Raw genomic sequence first — 13,907 nt, forward strand, 5'->3', positions numbered from 1 at the left:
ACAGGTAGGAGTATCCAAGCAGGGGGCAGAGCCTTGTGGAGGCAAAAGAAGTTGTGGTTTGTTCCACAAATGGTTGGAAGTTCAGGGAAGCTGGAACACAGAGGTGGGGGTGAGGCAAGATGAGGAGGAGGCAAAGAATGAGTAAGGCCCCAGTCGTATTGCCCCTTTGATCCTGTTGCAGAGTACTAGTGCTTTGAAGGACTTCACACGCTACCCTGACACCCGTATGGAACAACTGAGAAGTTTTAAGGAAGGGAGAAAAAAAAATGATCAGATTCCAGATGATGGGAGAAACGACAGCAATAATGGTGACGTGGGACCAACCTCTGAAGCAGAAACTCCTGATTCAGACAGGCCATTTGCTGCATGTCTGAATGTACCCCTCCCAGCACGCATACCCTGGTCGTAACAGAGCAAACTCATCTGTTTCTTCTTCTTCCTCCTCCTCCTCCTCTTCTCCTCCTCCTCCTCTTTTTAGGGATTAGGAATTGACAGGTTGGCTGGGATGAGTAGTTAAATGAGAAGTCGATTCGTGACTATTTTTTTTTTCCTAATCCAAAAATTTTTGTGAGGCTTTGTTATAAAATTATGATATGATGCTCATATCAATCTAAATGACTCATAAAGAATAGTCTCATTGAAGGCTTTTGAAGGATTGAACTCTTTTATTCTTGTCTTTTGCATATCCCATTCTCTCTGGCTTTCCTTTCTCCATTTTATGAAATAAAATTTATTAGAATATATATGTGAGTATTTATCAAAGAATGAAGATAACATTTTGTATGAGCTTTGTATTCTCGGAATGCAATATGTTAATGAGGAAAATAACGTTATTTGACTTTTGTCCGCTTTCCCTTCTTGCTGGCAGGTGGATTTTTCAGTACAGTGGCCAACAGGTTTGGTGGCAGCCAGGCAGCTGTATTTGTCTATCTGCTTTACATTCAGTGTATGTAGAAATTTGTCAACCTTTACCTGGAAAGAATGAGATTTTGCAGGACTAGTTCTCTAAGACAGTTACTAATTTTTGACCAGCTTTGTAGGTAACTTCAGGTCAGGGGCAGTGACATTCAAAAATAACACAATTCTACAGTATTTGGCGATGAGTGAGTTGGAAACTGAGTTTGGTGAAAATTACAGTATTTCAGAAATTACGCACTAAGATCTTTTTCAAAGAAAAACATCTCGCCTCCCGCAATGGAACATATAAAGCTGTGTCCTTTACAAACCATTTTCAAGGCAGCGATTACTTTCCTCCACAAGCAATGGCAAACCATAGAGCAACAATCCCAAAGGACTGTGCACTTCCCACGGGAACGTGCTTCGTGGGGCAGTTTGCTCGTGGACTGTCATGAACAATCTTCCCATCTCTCAGAAGACATCAGATGACCTTGGTGCCTAAACATCTTGCTAGAACTCAGGAAACTATGTCAGGTGGTTCTAGCCATATTGTAAAAGTCTTTTTGGTCTCCAGCAATCTTTGAAGACTGGCTGCTCCCAGCTCCATCTCTGTGTCCTGTTTCCAGAATTCCTTGTTGACTTTATATGGAAAAAACATCAAGAGGTGACTCAGTTGCTCTAAATAGAAACCTTCACAGTGGCAACTCCAAAAGTGGACATTTATCTGTCTATATCATAGACAGATACATTATAACAGAGGGACAGTATGCAATGTTTAAAAAAGGATTTTCAAAAATATAGGGTTTATTAAGAATGCAGGAGCCTAAAAGAAAATAAGAATTTACATAAGAATGTCATTAGGGTTGGTGGTTTGGCTGTGTTAACCAATAATTTTCGTCATTCAATATCCCACTGATTATTAAATTAATCTGTTATTCAAACAGCAGTCTAAAACAACTCAGCCCATATTTTCTGGGCATTTGTGACTGTCAACAAGCTTAACAAAATTGGATATCTAAAAAGAATGCAATGTTTTAACTACTTTCCAGTACATTGCTTTTTTTCTTGTTACCCCCTCACCCTTTGCTGAGAAAGGGATCCACAAAGGTTCCCTTGGAATGAGAATCAATTGCTGAGTTAAACACTTATAACCAATTTAAAAAATAATTAATCAAGAATGAAATTAAACATGTGTCACATTTTTAATGCCAGAGCTTTAAAATTCTTGTCACATGTCAGTGCTGTCAAGATATTAATTTCTAAGTCAAATTAGATTAGATTTTTATGTTGTTGTTTTGTGTGTCTATGTGTGTGTCCTTTTTTTTTTTTTTTTTTTTTTTTGGTAGTATTACTCATCACTTTTCATAAGAATTATGTTGCCATCAATTTCACTTTGGGATCTGCACACAAGTTTTGCTCATCTTCCTGGAAGCCCCAAAAGCTGTGGCTACACTTTTCTTCTCTCATCACTTCTCCCCACGCGCCTTTCATTTATCCACTAAACTGAAAGAAAGTAATTGGTCTCGAAGCTGTGTTGACATGTTTCGTGGGCTACGGTTCAGAGAACCATGGTTCAGGGATTCCATTTTCCTACAAACGACTCCAATTTCCTGTTGAGGGCTTATGCTGGGTGGGTGATTTACCACAAATTCTTCAGACTGTTCTCAGTGAATGCCCTGCAGGTGTTCTTACCAAGTGGATCTTACCAAGTGTACCACCTGTACAGTGGACCCACTGCATAAAGGGGACATGGTGTCTTCCTGGAGTAAAGACTAAGAGGATGGGCTCTGGGATTGGGCTGCAGTCTGGGCTACAGCACTTAACCATGCAAAGATTTTAACCAGTTATTTAAATATTGTAGGTTTCAGTCTGCTCATCTCTGAAAGGGGTATAATACCTGTCTCACAGGATCTGTATGTGGGATTAAAAAAAACTACAGCCCTCATATTTCTCACAGTGCCCAGCACAGAGTAAATGCTTTATAAACTGGAGATATTTTTATAGAGCACAGTCCACAAACCCATCTGTGTTGACAGTGTTGTAGGAAAACCACAGAACTCCAGTCAGTCCCCTCTTCCAGATTTCTTAGCCTGGAAGGTAAAACTAATAGTTTCAATCAGAAAAAGTAGTTGGTGAGGTTTTTGCTCCAATGAGATTGTTCTAGATAATATAAATCTTGGAGTTTTGCCACTTTCTGGATCTACTTGAGCTCTTGGTTCATGAAAAATTTGGAATTCTGAGTTAGGGACTGACTACACATATTCAATAGCGATCAGATACTTCATTACACAAATTAGATAACAGACTTTGCCAGCGGGAATACATTAGTGTCATGAATAATATAATTTGTAGGTGTTAAAATGTAACAGTTTTTAACCACTTAATTTGCAAGCATACACTAATTTGTTGAAATACTTTTGTATCTCCTGCTCTGTAGATTCTTGCCAAACTACTGTACTCAATCTTGTTTTAAACGTGTAAATAAATGTGATTCAATTTCCCATGAAATAATCATTGGCCCTTTTATACGGTCTTAGTTTAGTTCTAAACAAGACAACCTTCCTACTCTGCAGTGAAATTAGCTCCAAGGGTCAAGCTCTTCCCTTTGGAGATTGAGGGTTGTGCGCCTTATTTTTCTCCAGGTTTTCCCTTGGTGTCGTTTACTCTCTTAGATCTAGCCATGTTGGCTGGTAATGAGCAGAACATAGATCACCGAAATCAAAATAGTTCCTATACCTTTGAATTTTTATTTATTTATTTATTTATTTATTTTTGGCTACGCTGGGTCTTCGTTGCTGCACACAGGCTTTCTCTAGTTGTGGCAAGTGGGGGCTACTCTTCGTTGCAGTACACAGGCTTCTCATCGTGGTGGCTTCTCTTGTTGTGGAGCACGAGCTCAGTAGTTGTGGCTTGCAGGCTCTAGAGCACAAACTCGGTAGTTGTGGCACACGGGCTTAGTTGCTCCATAGCATGTGGGATCTTCCCAGACCAGGGCTTGAACCCGTGTCCCCTGCATTGGCAGGCGGATTCTTAACCACTGCACCACAAGGGAAGTCCTCCCTTTGAATTTTACAGTGTCAAGCCCATGCATCTCAGATGGTGGTATAGGAATAAATTTTGGATTCTAAAAGCAATTTCTTTCCATCGCAAAATATTTAAAATATGATTCTATCAAATATAAAAGTTTTTCAACAATTTGTCATATACTGTTAATGACCTGCCACTCATTCCTTAATAAAGAGCTACCTTCGTTTTATATTATGGTATGGAGCTAGGCTTGAATAATTTAATATTAGCTCTTACAATGAACAACCTAGTTAGTGCTGTATGTTTGTGTTTACTAAAAACATCTTGGCTTTAAACTTTAAAAAGGAGGAGGGGGAAGTAAATGCTTATCTTGGGAGCTTTATTTTGGATTGTTGCAGCATCGCCAGAAGATGAAAATGTGGCCCATAAACATTAGAATAATTGGGATTAAAACCTCTGATTGATTTTTGTACCAATTCTTCTGAGTCTCAATTCAGTGAAGCACTTTACTGGAGACAGGATTTCACTGATTTTCTTTCTCAGTTGCTTAAAGGAAAAAAGTGCCCTATTTCCAGAAGCAGCCATGATTACAACTCTGAGGTTCCAGATAGAACGGCCATTGTTGTATAGATGTTACTATCTTTACTTGCTCTTTGATAAGCCATATTTGGAGAGGTTTTAGTACAGGAAATGTTGTAAATTACTGTTTTTCCTCGAGAATCCATGATGCAAAATGAGAGGGGCACATGTCTGTAATGACTAGGCAGATCTCTATCTGACATGAATTAGTCTCAACAATTTCCCATTTGTACATTTCTTAATGTGTGGGAAACCTGGGTGGGAGCACATGTAACTTTGGCTGGGCTCACGACACAGTGAGGCTTTCCTCTTCCATGCCGGAGGGTAGGAGACCAGCAGAGCCAAGGAGTATTTTTAGAATGTTTATTTGCATGCGGAATGGAGGAGTGCAGAGATGTATCCACACTATTGACGTTCGCGAGCGGCCTTTCTGCAGTGCATTGTCTCCGTCCTGATGGCTGTTTTCTGTGTGACGCCCACCACCCCTACCTCAAAGAGCAGTCTGTGTTCCTCCCTTGGGCTTCCCAGTGCTGCACCTGAAGTGGCTTAGCAAGTTGCCAAAACTATAGATGTGTGTTTATTAATTCTCCAGCTTACCCTCCATTTGTTTAGCTTGGAAAGAGTTTATGTATTCCTGTGGGTATTAAAAACCCATCTGATGTATTAAAGGAGCTCAAAGGATCGAAGAAGAAATGCTGCTTGAAATGCAGCATGTTGAATGTAGACATAAAACTTCTAGACACAAACCACTTTTTCAAGAGACATTTTGCACACTGAAGAAGGAAATTCATTTTTTAATCATCAGCTTTTCTTTGGGACTTGGATTTTCTCTTTTTCTTCAGGTGACCTTCACTCCCCTCCTTTTAGGATTGCTCATGATTTTGACAAGAAGACCCCTTGGCAACATAAGGTTGAGAAAGGCACTCATCTCAATACAGTTTTCATGCCTAGGAAGATGTCACCCAAGACCCTTAGCAAACACAGCAGCCCCAGGCACCTCTGTGCATTTGGAAGAAAAATGGGTGGAGAGGGACGGTACAAGATGAGACTAAGAATCACACATGATCCACAGTAATTAGAGGTGTGGATGATCAAAGTCAGAAGGAAGTGGGAGAAATTCTTAGGCTAGAATCTTTATGTCAGATGCTTCTCAAACAAAACACTACTATACTGACGTTTGGAAAACAAATTATGTATTTCGCAAATGATTCCATTTCTATTGAAGTACTTGCCCTGCAATCTTGGATTATTTTGGTAGATCTAAGCCTATATGAGAATTCACATGTGATTACTGTTTATTGAATGCCTACTTTATACCAAGAGCTTCATGTTCATTTCCACCTTTTTCATTCCATATTTTCATTTCATCTGCGTTTCACCAAGTAGGAACCTGAGGCTCAGAGGAGTTAAGTCTCCTAACTGGTGTTATAAAGCTACTGAGTGCCAGATCTGAATTGAGTCAAGGTCTGCTTGACTCTGAAGCCTGAGAGAGAATTCCTGTGGCATCCAGGTGAATGCCTCCCTGTCATGGTACCAAGTCACCTGTGTAGCCCACATGTCAGACTGAGTTCATCTCATGGTCAATGTTTGCTTTGAAAACTGACAATTTCACCATTCACTTGACCTACGGGAAGAAGTCTACGAACATCCACTTGGACAAGAGCCATATGCTTCCTGAATGCCAGTTTCATGCAAATCTCCATCGGACCTACTTGGAGGTTCTCTCAGAGCACTTACCCCATTACTGGTCAAGCATCTGTTTGTCTTCCTCCCCCACCAAATGAGGCGCCATGGGCTGGAATAATGGTAAAAAGTAGTTCAGGCTTTGGTGTCATGTAGAGCTGGGTTTGAGTTCTCAGTGCCATCACTTCCTAATTGGGTGACCTTTGCCAGCAAGTAACTTACCCCTCTTAGTTGCCACCTGCTCATTTGTAAAATGAAGATATTAATAGAGCCTACCAGGTACTGGGTTGATGTGAACATCACAAAGTACAATTATAAAAAACACTTCATCCAGCACCTGACATTTAGTTGGCACTCAATAGCTGGGAGGTCTTATACTCTTATATTCCTAGCACTTAGCATAGGGCCTTGTGTGTAAAATAGTGCTCAGAAAATTGTTGCTTGAGACAAAGTTTCCCAAGATAATAACTTTGTAAAGAGTGAACAACAGGGCAGGGGATGTGTGTAATTCTAGTAGCTGAGACACCTGTTATTTTGTGTGATATTTGAAAACAAGTATGTGCTTTGAAAACAGCTAGAAGCTCAGATTCCCAAGAGGGAAAAGAGAACTTTATTATTTTCCTTAGGGAAAGAGAAGGTGGTCCAGGGTAAGGAGGAGGCTTTCCTGACATCCCACAGGGAAGGAGCAGCTGATGCCAGACTCAAAGCCCCATACTCCTTTTAGGAATCTTTCTCTGCATCAGTGCTTCTTCTTCATATCTGATAATTTAAAAATAACTATTAACTAGCTAAATACATATGTAAATAAAATAAATAATAATACAAAATATCATACACAAACTTGGTAAATAATTCAAATACCACATACAGATGTGCAGTGAGAATTAAGTCTTCCCCCACCAGTGACCCCTTGCAACCTTTCTAGGGGACAGTAGTTTCCAGGTACTAATGTATCCCTCCAGGGATGTCTTATGCAAATACAAAAACACAGGTATATTATATGTTTCACCACTCATTTCTTACAGGAATGACAGTGTACTATACATATGATACTTCACCTTTTTTCACTTGATAGATCTGAAACTATCTTCATGTCATTATATAGGTTTGTCTTTTTTTTTTTTTAATGGTTACCTGAGGTTCCATTTTGGAGGATGTTTTCATTTAACTATAATTGGACTTTTGGGTTGTTCCAAAATGTTGGCTACTTGAAACAAAGTAGAAAGGAATATCCTTGGGTAATATGTAATTTATTTGTCTGTATGATAAATTACTAGAAGAATCAGTCGGACAAAGGGTATGTAATTTTGATAGATCCTGCAAAAATGCACTCTGGAGATGTTAAACCAATTTGCACTTCTACCAATTTAGGAGAATATATGTTAGTTATACTCTTACCAACACAGTGCCTTATCAAAATGTTTCACCCTTTGCCAATCTGTTACATGAAAAATGGAATATCGTTGTGGCTTTTCTTTTAATGACGGAGGTTGAATATATTTCATATGTCTTAAAGCCATTTATAGTTCCCTTTGCTTATATTCTTACCTCTGTTGGGAATTCCCTGGCAGTCCAGTGGTTAGGACTCCATGCTCTCACTGCCAAGGGTCCAGGTTCAATCCCTGGTTGGGGAACTAAGATCCCACAAGCCATGTGGTGTGGCTATATATATATATATATATATATATATATATATATATATATATGTACACACACACACACACATATATATATTCTTACTTCTATTTTTCTCAAGTTGTTAGTCCTATGTTGTTAGTCTCTTCTCTTAAGATATTAGACTTTTAGATTGAGCTTATGTAGTAAGAAAATTAACTATCCTGTGCATTGCATTAAAAACATAGCTCATCATAATTATTTTCTCATCACAAAAGTAATATGTGATTTTTATGGAAATGGTAGAAAATTATCTACAGTTTGATTGTCCAAAAGTAAAACTACTGGGCTTCTGTGGTGGCGCAGTGGTTAAAAATCCACCTGCCAATGCAGGGGACACATGTTCGAGCCCTGGTCCGGGAAGATCCCACATGCCATGGAGCAACTAAGCCCGTGCGCCACAACTACTGAGCCTGAGCTCTAGAGCCCGCAAGCCACAACTACTGAAGCCCGTGTGCCACAACTACTGAAGGCCGTGTGCCACAACTACTGAAGGCCGCACGCCACAACGACTGAAGCCTGCGTGCCTAGGGCCCACGCTCCACAACAAGCGAAGCCACCGCAATGAGGAGGCCGCGCACCACAACAAAGAGTAGCTCCTTCTCGCCACAGCTAGAGAAAGCCCGCTGGCAACAACAAAGACCCAATGCAGCCAAAAATAAATAAATAACTAAATAAATGTATATATTTTAAAAAAAAAGTAAAACTACTGATAAAATTTTGGTATATTTACTTCCACTCATGTTTTCTGTAGGTTTTTGTTTGTTTGTTTGTCTTTGTTTTTGTTTTTGGCCACGCTGTGCGGCATGTGGGACCTTAGTTCCCCGACCAGGGATCAAACCCACGTCTGCTACACTGGAAGTACAGCATCTTATCCACTGGACTGCCAGGGAAGTCCCTGTAGTTTTTTTTTTTTTTTCCCCCCCCAAAATGGGATGATATTATAAACACTGTTTGATAACATGCCTTTTTTTTTTTTTACTAGAAATGTCATAAGCATATTTCCTTGCCCTTAAATATTTCTGCAACACAATTTTTAAATACAGCCACACAGCAGATAGACTTTACTAGTTTTTTTAACCAGCCCCACTTAGGCTGTTTATAATATTTGCTATATAAGCAATGCCACCATACATGAATATCTTTACTCCTAAAACTCTGTGTATCTATGTAATGATTTATTCTAGTATCTATTCCTACAAGTAAAATAGTTGGGAACCATTCCGTTTTAAGATAAATCTTGATAAGAATCAGGTTCATAGTATAGGTAAAAATGTTTATTTTTCTTTTGATTCCTTTTTCTCTTACTTATTTTTGGACATAAGCTATAACTTTTATAAAGAACAGATAATAGGTAGAAGTTATTTTCCAAAAAACCTTCTTCATGAAGATATGACACCAACTGAGAGTAGAAACCTTAGTGGTATAAGTTTTTATTTCTCATATTCAGGTGATAGGATAAGCCGGTTTGTAATTTAGCCTAAGATGTAAGAAAAATAGAAAATACAGTAGTGATAGACAGGTTTACACATTTAGTGCTTTTGTTAGTAGTTATTTATAAACGTCCTTACATTATTTTTAAAAGTCCAGTTTTAACAAAAGGTATTGACTTCTAGCAGGGTGCCAAGTTCAGTTAATTATTTCAACTTAATAATAAGCAACACTGAAATGATATTACACAGGCTTGTTGAGGGGTCAGAGAAAAATGAACTTCAGAAACACTTTTTGAATGTGTGAGCATGGCTATAATTATTCAGGAAAATTAAAACAACATGAAAAATTATTGAGATTGCTGACCGCTAATTAAAACAGGGTAAAGTGCTGAGGGTCTATAAAGTCACACAGTTCTCTGAGCAGGCCTGTGTGTTCCAGAATGCTTATTTCAGTCTATAGTAAATCTCTCAAATGAATTATGCTAACGCTATTGATTCCAAACGTTTCCTGACTAGCCTATTCATCTAATTTTTTTAACATTTTTATTGGAGTATAATTGCTTTACAATGTTGTGTTAGTTTCTGCTGTATAACAAAGTGAATCAGCGATACATATACATGTATCCCCATATCTCCTCTGTCTTGCGTCTCCCTCCCACCCTCCCTATCCCACCCCTCTAGGTGGTCACAAAGCACCAAGCTGATCTTCCTGTGCTATGCAGCTGCTTCCCACTAGCTATCTATTTTACATTTGGTAGTGTGTATATGTCCGTGCTACTCTCTCACTTCATCCCAGCTTACCCTTCCCACTCCCCGTGTCCTCAAGTCCATTCTCTACGTCTGCGTCTTTATTCCTGGTTCTTCAGAACCTTTTTTTTTTTTTTTTTTTAGATTCTATATATATGTGTTAGCATATGGTATTTATTTTTCTCTTTCTGACTTACTTCACTCTGTATGACAGTCTCTAGGTCCGTCCACCTCGCTACAAATAACTCAATTTCATTTCTTTTTTATGGCTGAGTAATATTCCATTGTATATATGTGCCACATCTTCTTTATCCATTCATCTGTCGATGGACACTTAGGTTGCTTCCATGACCTGGCTATTGTAAATAGAGCTGCAATGAACATTGTGGTACATGACTCTTTTTGAATTACGGTTTCTTCAGGGTAGATGCCCAGTAGTGGGATTGCTGGGTCATATGGTAGTTCTATTTTTAGTTTTTTAAGGAACCTCCATACTGTTCTCCATAGTGGCTGTATCAATTTACATTCTCACGAACAATGCAAGAGGGTTCCCTTTTCTCCACACCCTCTCCAGCATTTATTGTTTGTAGATTTTTTGATGATGGCCATTCTGACCGGTGTGAGGTGATACCTCATTGTAGTTTTTTGTTTGTTTGCTTTTTGATTTTTGCCATTTTGGTTTTCATTGGTGTTATACTTTTTGAAAGAAGTTGAAGTTGAAGTTGGATTTCTATTTTAAGTAATTTGTCCTTTTCTTAATCTTCATAGCCTCCACCGGGCAATGAGAAAATGCCTAACGTACCCAGTACACAACCAGCACTCACTGTAGTTTTGATTTGCATTTCTCTAATGATTAGTGATGTTGAGCATCCTTTCATGTGTTTGTTGGCAATCTGTATATCTTCTTTGGAGAAATGTCTATTTAGGTCTTCTGCCCATTTTTAGATTGGGTTGTTTGTTTTTTTGATATTGAGCTGCATGAGCTGCTTGTATATTTTGGAGATTAATCCTTTGTCAGTTGCTTCATTTGCAAATATTTTCTCGCATTCTGAGGGTTGTCTTTTCGTCTTGTTTATGGTTTCCTTTGCTGTGCAAAAGCTTTTAAGTTTCATTAGGTCCCATTTGATTATTTTTGTTTTTATTTCCATTTCTCTAGGAAGTGGGTCAAAAAGGATCTTTCTGTGATTTATGTCATACAGTGTTCTGCCTATGTTTTCCTCTAAGAGTTTGATAGTGTCTGGCCTTACATTTAGGTCTTTAATCCATTTTGAGTTTATTTTTGTGTATGGTGTTAGGGAGTGTTCTAATTTCATTCTTTTACATGTAGCTGTCCAGTTTTCCCAGCACCACTTATTGAAGAGACTGTCTTTTCTCCATTGTATACTCTTGCCTCCTTTATCAAAGATAAGGTGACCGTATGTGTGTGGGTTTATCTCTGGGCTTTCTATCCTGTTCCATTGATCTTTATTTCTGTTTTTGTGCCAGTACCATACTGTCTTGATTACAGTAGCTTTGTAGTAGAGTCCGAAGTCAGGGAGCCTGATGCCTCCAGCTCTGTTTTTCTTTCTCAAGATTGCTTTGGCTATTCAGGGTCTATTGTGTTTCCATACAAATTGTGAAATTTTTTGTTCTAGTTCTGTGAAAAATGCCACTGGTAGTTTGATAAGGACTGCATTGAATCTGTAGATTGCTGTGGGTAGTATAGTTATTTTCACAATGTTGATTCTTCCAATCCAAAAACATGGTATATCTCTCCATCTCTTTGTATCATCTCTAATTTCTTTCATCAGTGTCTTATAGTTGTCTGCATACAGGTCTTTTGTCTCCTTAGGTAGGTTTATTCCTAGGTATTTTATTCTTTTGTGGCAATGGTAAATGGTAGTGTTTCCTTAATTTCTCTTTCAGATTTTTCATCATTAGTGTATAGGAATGCAAGAGATTTCTCTGCATTACTTCTGTATCCTGCTACTTTACCAAATTCATTGATTAGCTCTAGGAGTTTTCTGGTAGCATCTTTAGGATTCTCTATGTATAATATCATGTCATCTGCAAACAGCAACACTTTTACTTCTTCTTTTATATTTTGGATTCCTTTTATTTCTTTTTTGTCTCTGATTGCTGTGGCTAACACTTCCAAAACTATGTTGAATAATAGTGGTGAGAGTGGGCAACCTTGTCTTGTTCCTGATCTTAGTGGAAATGGTTTCAGTTTTTCACCTTTGAGAATGATCTTGGCTGTGGGTTTTTCATATATGACCTTTATTATGTTGAGGTAAGTTCCCTCTGTGCCTACTTTTTGGAGGGTTTTATCATAAATGGGTGTTGAATTTTGTCAAAAGCTTTTTCTGCACCTATTGAGATGATCATATGGTTTTTCTCCTTCAATTTGTTAATATGGTTTATCACATTGTTTGATTTGCATATATTGGAGAATTCTTGCATTCCTGGGATAAACCCCACTTGATCATGGTGTATGATCCTTTTAATGTGCTGCTGGATTCTGTTTGCTAGTATTTTGTTGAGGATATTTGCATCTATGTTCATCAGTGATATTGGACTGTAATTTTTTTTTTCTGGTGGTGTCTTTGTTTGGTTTGGGTATCAGGGTGATGGTGGCCTCATAGAATGAGTTTGGGAGTGTTCCCCCCTCTGCTATATTTTGGAAGAGTTTGAGAAGGATAGGTGTTAGCTCTTCTCTAAATGTTTGAAAGAATTCACCTGTGAAGCCATCTGGTCCTGGGCTTTTGTTTGTCGGAAGATTTTTAATCACAGTTTCAATTTCAGTGTTTGTTATTGGTCTGTTTATATTTTCTATTTCTTCCTGGTTCAGTATTGGAAGGTAGTGCTTTTCTAAGAAGTTGTCTGTTTCTTCCAGGTTATCCATTTTGTTGGCATATAGTTGCTTGTAGTAATCTCTCATGATTCTTTGTATTTCTGCAATGTCAGTTGTTACTGTCAGTTGTTATTGCCAGGGGGAGGGAGGGGTACGGAATGTGGGGTGAGCCTGCAGCAGCAGAAGCCAGCATGACGTTGCACCAGCCTGAGGCGCGCCGTGTGTTCTCCTGGGAATGTTGTCCCTGGATCACGGGACTCTGGCACTAGCGGGCTGCACAGGCTTTGGGAGGGGAGGTGTGGATAGTGACCTGTGCTTGCACACAGGCTTCTTGGTGGCTACAGCAGCAGCGTTAGAGTTTCATGCCCGTCTCTGGTGTCTGCGCTGATAGCCGTGGCTTGCGCCTGTCTCTGGAGCTCGTTTAGGCAGTGCTCTAAATCCCCTCTCCTCACACACCCTGAAACAATGGTCTCTTGCCTCTTAGGCAGTTCCAGACTTTCTCCCGGACTCCCTCCCGGCTAGCTCTGGCGCACTAGCCCCCTTCAGGCTGTGGTCACACCGCCAACCCCAGTCCTCTCTCTGGGATCCGACCTCCGAAGCCGGAACCTCAGCTCCCAGCCCCCACCCACCCCTGCGGGTGAGCAGACAAGCCTCTCGGGCTGGTGAGTGCTGGTCGGCAGCGATCCTCTGTGCGGGACTCTCTCCACTTTGCCCTCCGCACCCCTGTTTCTGCGCTGTCCTTCGTGGCTCCAAAGCTTCCCTCCGCCAACCCCCTGTCTCCGCCAGTGAAGGGGCTTCCTAGTGTGTGGAAACTTTTCCTCCTTCACAGCTCCCTCCCACCGGTGCAGGTCCCATCCCTATTCTTTTGTCTCTATTTTTCCTTTTTTCTTTTGCCCTACCCAGGTACGTGGGGAGTTTCTTGCCTTTTGGGAAGTCTGAGGTCTTCTGCCAGCGTTCAGTAGGTGTTCTGTAGGAGTTGTTCCATATGTAGATGTATTTTTGATGTATTTGTGAGGAGGAAGGTGATCTCCACA

At 39.7% G+C, this 13,907-nt stretch overlaps 1 protein-coding gene across 2 annotated transcripts in view; it reads left to right on the forward strand.

Annotated features, from left to right (window-relative positions):
* CACNA2D3 (calcium voltage-gated channel auxiliary subunit alpha2delta 3) overlaps positions 1–13,907 on the forward strand; it is an 800,023-nt gene that overhangs the window by 737,760 nt on the left and 48,356 nt on the right. The gene's annotated exons all lie outside the window — the stretch shown is intronic.

The sequence above is a fragment of the Balaenoptera physalus genome, assembly GCF_965194825.1.
Source record: "Balaenoptera physalus genome assembly, chromosome: 11".
Classification (NCBI taxonomy): domain Eukaryota; kingdom Metazoa; phylum Chordata; class Mammalia; order Artiodactyla; family Balaenopteridae; genus Balaenoptera; species Balaenoptera physalus.